The following is a 9,297-nucleotide window of genomic DNA, read 5'->3' as shown; positions in this document are numbered from 1 at the left end:
GCCCCAAACCACAGTTTGAATTTGGCGCCAGAATCCCGCGCATGCGCAAACCAGGACTTTGGCGCATACGCAGGACCTGAAGAGCTGTGTCCTCAATCCGTCCTTTGACCTGAGCATTACCCACGTGATTCAGCATGGGGACCTCATATGTAGACATGGAAGGGCTAAGGGCGGAGAGTTCCTGGCACTAAACCCAACCCCCACACCACTGAAAATAAAAAGCTCCCCAGCCCCCTCACATGGGGAGCAAGTGGTCTTTTGGCTGCCAGGTCCCACATTGCTCCTTGTTTGTGCAAACAATAAATTGCCACGTTCTGTTTCCCTTGCAACTGGTGCTGTGGTGTCCCTCTTATTTCCATGGGCTAATAGGATGGGATAAGAACACGTGTTTGGTTACAATTCCAATCTCTGCTCTATCTTCACATGGTGTCCTCCCTCTTTGTCTCTTCTCTTTTATAAGGACACAACTTTTATTGAATTAGGATCCACCATATACCTGTGTGACCTCATGTTAAGTTAACTGATAATATTGTCAAAGATCCCATTTCTCAAAATGGTCACATTCCCAAGTACCACGGGTGGGACTTCAACATACCTTTTGGGGGGACACAATTCATAACATTTACCATTATACTTATGAATCCAACAGTGAGGATAATACAGTAAAGAGTATTGTCAATCTGTTTATTGACAAGATGCTTTAGATGCTTCCCAGTGTCAAAAGAAGACTTCATTCTTCCAGTAGGACATACTACTTGCAAAGATTTTCCTGTATATTGTTGTTTTGAATAACCACAGAAAGTAATTTATCTTATACACGTCCTTGTACTCCTTTAGCCAAAGCACATCGGGTGGGCTATTGCATAAGAAGGAAATGACCATGATCAATTGGTTATTCATTCATTCAATACCCGTTTATCGAATCCCTACTGTGAGTCAGGCACTGTTCTGAGCAGTGTGGGTATATAGTATGAACCAATATCAACAAAAATCCCTGCCTTGGGGAGCTTATATTCTAGTGGGGGGGTAGAAAAATAATAACAAATAAGTAAATTACATAAGTTAGAAGATAATAAATGCTACTGGGAAAGATGCAACAAAGCTACAAAGACCCAAAATGCTGGGGTAGAAGTGACAGGGTGGAAATTTTAAATACAGTGGTCTGGTTTCATAAGTGTTGTTCACCAAATAGATCTGATTTTTCATGTCCAGGTCCATGGTATTTTGTACCACTTGATGGCCCAGGGGTTAAGTGCTCAGGCTACTAACCAAAAGGCCGGCAGTTCGAACCTACCAGCCGCCCCTTGGAAACCCTATGGGGCAGTTCTACTCTGTCCTACAGAGGGCGGGGGGGGCGGTCAGTATGAGTCGGAATCAACTCTACAACAATGGCTTTGGTTTGTTCCTGTTTTTGTTTTTACCATGTTGATTAAGGTTAGGTGTAGTCACGTGACTTCCTGTGGCCAATGAAACGTGGGAATAAATGCTATGTGTTCCTTCTGGAAACCCTGGTGGCCCAGTGGTTAAGTGCTACAGCTGCTAACCAAGAGGTCAGCAGTTCAAATCCACCAGGCGCTCTTTGGAAACTCTGTGAGGGCAGTTCTACTCTGTCTTATAGGGTCACTGAGTCGGAATCGACTCGACAGCAGTGGGTTTGGTTTTTTTGTTGTTTCCGGAGAGAAGCTTTAAGACAATGCATGATTCCTACATGCCTGTCCCACGGATGCAGCGATTGCAAAAGAACATGCCAGAGGGAAGCTTCGATCAGCCAGAATTCCCGAGTGCCTGCAATGAGCAGAAGCCCCTGCCAACCTGTGTTAGACACTTACCGTCAACTACACCTTCATTAAACTAGTGGGATTTGGGGGTGTTTTTTACTGCTGACTAGCCTAGCCTATCCCGATACAAGTAGTCAGAGCAAACATCACTGAGGGACAGGTGATGGTGGCTTGAACCTAATGGCAAGAGTGAACAAGATGAGAAGTCATCAGATTCTAGATATATTTTGATATATACAGCAGGGGTAAGTCCTACATGGCTGAAAATGTGAGTCACGAGAGACCGCCTTGGTTCCGATGGTATGTCAGAGACATCTTGTATAAAATGCCAACTCTAACGGAAATTCCCTTTGATTCTGGTAACATCTAAGAGGAGATAAATAATCTATCTACTAGGTCTACAACAGCATTTTAACCTGTTAAATATTAAAAAAAAAAAAAAAAAAGACTTAATTGCCCAAGATGGTTTCCTACTTTGTATAGTGGAGCGTTATCGCCGTCTAGTGGCAAAAGAGAAAATGAACTTAAAAAATCACAAAAATGACAACCGATGCTGCTGAGAAATACACAAATTTTGGGCTCTCTTTCTGCCACGGCAGGTTGCTTTTAGCAACTTTTTACTGGGGTATGCCATGAGCAATTCTATGTCAGGAAAAATCAAATCTGGCATTTCTCTTCATATCATTTTCAAGAAAGCAAGAGTCCTGAAACCCACTTGGCTAAGGTACTATGATCATCGTGGGTATAAGAATTAGGAGTATTAGAAATGATATTAACAACAACAAAAATATTTTCTTGTTTTCCATAAACGATAGGCTAAAAGTAAGGTAATGGCATTTAATTAGTATAACCGGGAATTCCTAAATTTGGTTCTGTTTTGTTTTCGTAGTCTATTGCACAAAGCAGGATAGTGGCCAACCGCCTGAGTGTCGTTCCTGTGAGGTAGTTTTTTAAATCACCTTCATAACCTCAACGTGAAGCAATAGTGAGATGTAGCTGTCCAAAAGGCTGCAGTAATTAAACGCACACCCAGACCACGGCGGAGATCTATCCGCTGAACTCTGCACTGGTATAGCCAGTGCGGTTTACATCGTCAGCTCGAGGTACAAATACATCTGCATCTCTTATTTTTTACTAACTAGACTAGGTCAGAACCTCAACATTTTAGATTAGCTGGTGGTATAGTACATCTTGGGGGACCTCTCTTCTTCCCCTCATTTATTCAAGAATCCCAGGGACTTTTTCCAGAGTGGCTGAACATATTTCTTAAACTCCTTCTGAAGAGTGCTCCAGAGAATCTGATCCACCCGCCAAAACTAAAACCAAATTCCTTGCCATTGAGTCAATTCTGATTCATAGCAACCCTATAGGACAGATTAGAATTGCCCCATAGGGTTTCCAAGGAGCGGCTGGTGGATTTGAACTGCCAACCTTTTGGTTAGCCGCTGCAACTCTTAACCGCTGCACCAGGAGGGCGCCGATCCACCCACCAGCAGGACCTAATTTTCTGTGGTTGTCACATTCTGAAGACTGGTCTGGCTCAGTGAGTTGTATTCTTTTCTACTGTTCCTTTCAGTCCAGATTGCTGTACCGGCCACAACGGTGCCATGTTTCTAGATTTCCCAGGTTATAGCTCCCTGCTTTAGACTCACATCCTCAGCCATTCTTTCTGAAGCATACTCATTGTGCCCTGGTGTGAGATCTGGGGCAATTCAAGTCCCAGACACAGCCAACCTAAGCCAGGATGAGATTTTCCCCAAGTCTATACGGAATCTGGTATACATATATTACACACACACGGGTTTATTCCAAACAAAATGTGTTTAAACACGTCTCAGTGGATGACTGCAGACAAGTTCTCTCAGTAATACACTTGTCTTAGTCTCGTTAGGGCCCCTTCAAAAAAAAGGATGCTCCTTATGCCATGGAAAAAAACAATTTTGAGGTCAAGGCTAATGTCAAAATTTTAACAAAACTCATGCGGACATCTTCCCAAATCATTGAAGCTTTGCAACAAGTTTATGGAAATATTGCCCCACATAAAACAATCTGATTTTCTAGATGGATCAAGCATTTCAAGGAAGGTCAGGAAGGCCTCAAAGATGAACCAAGAGAGGGAAGACTTCTCAGAAGGTTACGGCAACTGTTTTTTGGGTGAGGATTCCCAAGGGGTAATCTTGATAGATTTTCTTGAAGGACACAAGATGACCATTGGGACTTATTATGAAGAAGTTTTAAGAAAATTGAAAACTGCATTGGAGAGACAGTTGTGCCAACAAATTTTTTTCATCACAACACACCTACTCATTTTTCCAGGGTAGCGAGGGCTGTCCTCCGAGAATTTCATTGGGAAACCTTACCCCATCCACCCTACAGCCCTGATGTTGCCACTTCAGACTTCTTTTTGTTCCCAAAACTCAAAGGACATTTAAAAGGAACACAGTTTGAGTCCCTCGAGGATGCCCAAACTGCCGTTTTCACGTGGCGTAAGTCGCAGAGTGCAGAAGTCTTCAGGGAAGGGTTACTGAGGTGGAAACACAGCCTTCAGGAGTGTATAGACCTAGACAGAGGATGTGTCGAGAAGCAACAGTTCCACGTTTTGATCTTTTTTGTTTAATAAAGGTTTCTATGATTTTGTAGCAATACTTTTTGACTTACCCTCATATGTATATTCCAGTTCTGAAATTCCACCTGAACAACTTCCACAAAAAATTGTCCTGGCATAAATGTTCTAGAAAGCAGAGCCCAAGGCAAAGATCAAAACGCTGGCACTTTGAGAACAGTAAGTCCAGAGACACAAGGGTGAGGGGAAAAAGCCAAGTGAGACAATGAAAGACATGATGCAACGCCATTCAACGTATCACCTCACCAGCTACTGCTTCACAACGCACAAGAGACACAGCAGGCCACTTGGCAGGCGTGTTCACGATGCACACAGGACTTCTCCAGAAGAGCTGCAAAGACACACTTCGCAGTAGTTCCTGAAAGGAGGGAGAATTTATTTGCTCAGCTCCCTCCCATTTCCCATTTTCTGTTGGTCCACGGAGCTAATTCCCTGAGCTTCTGAATTGCAACATCTGGTTCCTTGGCAGCCACATAGGAGTCATAGCCCATGCCTTTCAGGGCGTGTTTCATTCATGTCAGAGTGGAGGGGGGACTTGATGTAGGTGAGATATGGGCCAAAAGGGGGCCATTGACCAATTCTGAGAAAGCACACCAAGTAGGGCTGATAGAATGAATTTGGAAGTTCAGGTGCTCAGGGAAGGATTGCTTCCACCAGGAAACAGAGAACTTGGTTTGGCCTTTTGACTCTGGTTTCTGAAAATAACTCGGAACAATCAAGATGCCTTTGTTTTCCAAAATAGCCAGGCAAGTAAGGGCTACACCAACAGACCCCCACAACCTGGCAAACTAACTTCAGAAAGTGAGGGGAGCCTAATGCAGTCGTACATATTCATCAATTGAGGCGATCATAGCTATGCATTAAAACCCAGGTCATGAATATCCACTGAGGTCCTGATGACTAGGGGACCCAGGACCTTGAAGCACTCCTTTTGGGGCTTCCTGGATCAGCGAGAACATCAATGCACAGAAGAGAGAGTGCCGAGCTGGAGGCGCTGTGTTGGGAACTCTCCCAGACCTCGCCTGATGTGTCCCTATGCTTGTGTCCTTTCTGGTTATGATAAACGGGTAACTGTAGGTATAGGTAATAGTCTCCATCAATTTCATGAGCCGTTTGAGAATTAATGAACACACAGAGGCAATGAGCCAGCACGGGCTGGCAGTACAGAATCGATTTGTGTAGACCCACCTCTGGGTGGCTGGGTGATAGGGAAAGGCTGCTGGGCAGTCGATGAAGGATAAAGTCCTTCTAACTTGTGACTTAGTCCCAGGGGACGAGAGAGAGAGACACCAGCTGGTCTGAAGGGCAGGGAGTTGAGCAGACTCCTGAGCTTACAGCTGCTCCCCAGTGACTTGGCCTCAGGCAGCCAGGGATGTTTTGACCTGGCTCAGGATAGCCAGAGATGAGGTATGAACTCTGGTAGTTAGGGTCAGGGAGAGGGATTTCCACAGAAGTGGCTGACAACCAGGAAGTGGAAATGTGGGAGGGTGAGACCTGGACCCACTTCCAGTTGGGAACTGGGTTCATGCTGATCCTTCGTACGCAGTTAGTGCTAACGGTGGGGTTTGCCTGCCTGGTCACTTTTATATTATAGAGCAGTTTGTAGCCTCACTGTCCTCGCAGAATGTCTCCCCAGGAACCATCACCAGACTCTTGCCAATGCCTTTGCTACACCTGTGACTATTCCATCAGTGCTGAAAATAACGTCTAATTGTCCAGAGGTCTTTGTGCCACTCAATCCAAAGACCTGAAGGAAGCAACTGATGGACAGAACTTAGTCACATGACCATGCCCTAGCTGCCAGGGGCAGGAGGAAGGGCTGTTTGTTTCCCCCACAGAGCTCAGGCAGTATTGAAGAACTACACTTAAAAAGATAAATTATAGCAAAACCTGCAAAAGGCAGAAGCAGTGAAGGGCAAAAACCTGTCAGAGAAGGAAAACTCAAATATTTTCCACTAAAACAAGCGATTGAAAAGTGGTGTGACTGCATGCTGTCAAAGGCGGAAAACTTGCAAGACCTGGAAAAACAAGGCAGTCCCATCAAGTTCCGGCTCTCACAGGTTTCACTGTACAAGGCCATGTACCAAATGCAAAGGAAAAAGTGTACACAATGTGTTATGGAAGAATAGGTAGACCGAAGCCAGTCTCGGTGGAGAGGGGGCAGGATGACAGAGATCAAGGAGCTCCCGAGAGAGGACCGCTTGAAAACGTTAACTGGTTAAAATACCGGAAACCTCATTCTAAAATTCAAAGTTCTGCTGAATCCTGTCCGTAAAATTGCAAAGCTTGTCTTCAGCTCCTTTCAACTCTCCTCTCTCCTCTTCATGCCTCCCAGTCAGGCACGCTAAGCGCCCACTGAGGTACCCCACTCTTCCTTGACAGCAATCACCATCTTGGGCCAACAATCCCCTAAGAGAACCTAGTTGCACTGTCCTTTGTCTTAGGTTTGGGGAGGTGATGAGAAGGAAATTTCAGAATCTTTTCCAGAAATGGCAAGGAAATGAAAATATATAACAGATAAAAGACAAACACTTCAGTGGGGGTGGGAGGAGGAGCTTGAGCCCTATTCATTCAGCCTCCTTCTCTCCCCTCCCTCCAGGCAGCCTCTGAGAGTCTCAAAGAACACCCCTAAGATAGTGCTGAAGGAAGAAGTCCAAGCTGCACTGAAGGCACTAGCAAAAAACAAGGCTTCCAGAATTAACGGAATACCAGTTGAGATGTTTCAACAAACAAATGCAATGCTAGAAGCACTCAATTGTCTGTGCCAAGAAATGTGGAAGACAGCTACCTGGCCAAAGACTGGAAGAGAGCCATACACATGCCCATTCCAAAGAAAGGTGATCCAACAGAATGCAGAAAGTAGAAAACAATATTATTAATATCCCACTCAAGCAAAATTGTTCTGAAGATGATTCAAAAACAGTTGCAGCAGTACATCTACAGAGCACTGCCAGAAATTAAAGCCAGATTCGGAAGAGGATACGGAACGAGGGATATCATTGCTGACGTCAGATGGATCTTGGCTGAAAGCAGAGAATACCAGAAAGATGTTTACCTGTGTTTTATTGACTATGCAAAGGCATTCAACTGTGTGGACCATAACAAATTATGGGTTAACACCGCAAAGAATGGTAATTCCAGAACACTTAATTGTGTTTATGAGGAACCTGTACATAGACCAAGAGGCAGTTGTTCCAAGAGGTAATCGTTCAAACACAACAAGGGAATACTGTGTGGTTTAAAGTCAAGAAAGGTGTGCATCAGGGTTATATCCTTTTACCATACTTATGCGATCTGAATGCTGAGCAAATAATCCAAGAAGCTGGACTATAAGGAGAACAGAGCATCAGGATTGGAGGAAGACTCATTAACAATTTGTGATAGTCAGAGGACACAGCCTTGCTTGCTGTAAGTGAAGAGGACTTGAAACACTGATAAAGATCAAACACTACAGCCTTCAGTATGCATTACGCCTCAGCATAAAGAAAACAAAAATCCTTACAACTGGACCAATAAGCAACATCATGATAAACAGGTAAAATACTGAAGTTGTCAAGGATTTTATTTTACTTGGATCCACAATCAATGCCCATGGAAGCAGCAGTCAAAATATCAAATGATGTATTACATTGAGCAAATCTGTTGCAAAAGACCTCTTTAAAGTGTTAAGAAGCAAAGATGTCACTTTGAGGACTAAGGCGTGCCTGATGCAAGCTATGGTGTTTTCAATCGCCTCATATGCTTGTGAAAGCTGGACAATGAATAAGGAAGACGGAAGAAAAAATAACGCCTTAGAATTATAGTGTTGGCGACGAGTACTGAATACACCATGCACTGCCAGAAGGACAAACGAATCTGTCTTGGAAGAATACAGCCAGATGCTCCTTAGAAGCAAGAATTCTGAGACTTTGTCTCACATACTTTGGGACATGTGATCAGGAGGGACCACTCCCTGGAGAAGAACATCATGCTTGGTACAGTAAGAGGGTCAGTGAAATAGAGGAAGATCCTCAAGGGACGGATTGACACAGCAGCTGCAACAACGGGCTCAAACATAGCAACGATTGTGAGGACGCTGCAGGACCTGGCAGTGTTTCGTTCTGCTGTACGCGGGGTCGCTAGGAGTCGGAACCTCACCCAACAACCACAGGCCTCTCCAGAGTAGTCCAAAAACCAATTAAGTCAACTCTCTTTATATTCGCTTATTATTTTCCTAAGACCTCGATGGCATGCAATAATGTGTTCACAAAGAAAAATCTGAGTATAATGTTTTGTGGTTGTGTGCTGTCAATTCCAACTCACGGCAATCCTATAGGACAGGGTAGAACTGTCCCATAGGGTTTCCAAGGAGGCGCTTGGTCTATTCAAACTGCTGACTTTTTGGTCATCAGGCTGAGCTCTTAACCATTTAACCACCAGGGCTCCCATAGTGTTTTAAGAACATGGAATTTAAAACGCATATCATTACCTATTGCTGTTAGCTTCCTTTGAGTCAGCCTGATTCATGGCGACCCCATGCACAAATGGAGACGCTGCCTAGTCTTGCACAATCCCCATTGTCTGCTGCAGATCCAACAACGCTGCATTGTGATCCATGGGGTTTTCATTCTACTTTGGGAAGTAGATCACCAGGCTTTTCTTCCAGGACCATCTTAGTCTCGAAGCTTTGCTAAACATGTTCGGCATCATAGCAACACATAAGCCACCAACGACAGACAGGTGGTGGCCGTACGTGATGTACACTGGCTGGGAATCAACCCGAGAGTTCCATAGGATAGGCAAGAATTCCAACATTGACCTACCAATGTCTCACAGCCCAATTTATACATCTTTAAATTGACAAAATGTTTTATTATGCTAAGTAAAACATACTTGATGTAAGATTGTCAACTTTTA

Source organism: Elephas maximus, chromosome 22 (assembly GCF_024166365.1).
Source record: "Elephas maximus indicus isolate mEleMax1 chromosome 22, mEleMax1 primary haplotype, whole genome shotgun sequence".
Classification (NCBI taxonomy): Eukaryota; Metazoa; Chordata; class Mammalia; order Proboscidea; family Elephantidae; genus Elephas; species Elephas maximus.
This window is presented reverse-complemented; position numbering follows the sequence as displayed.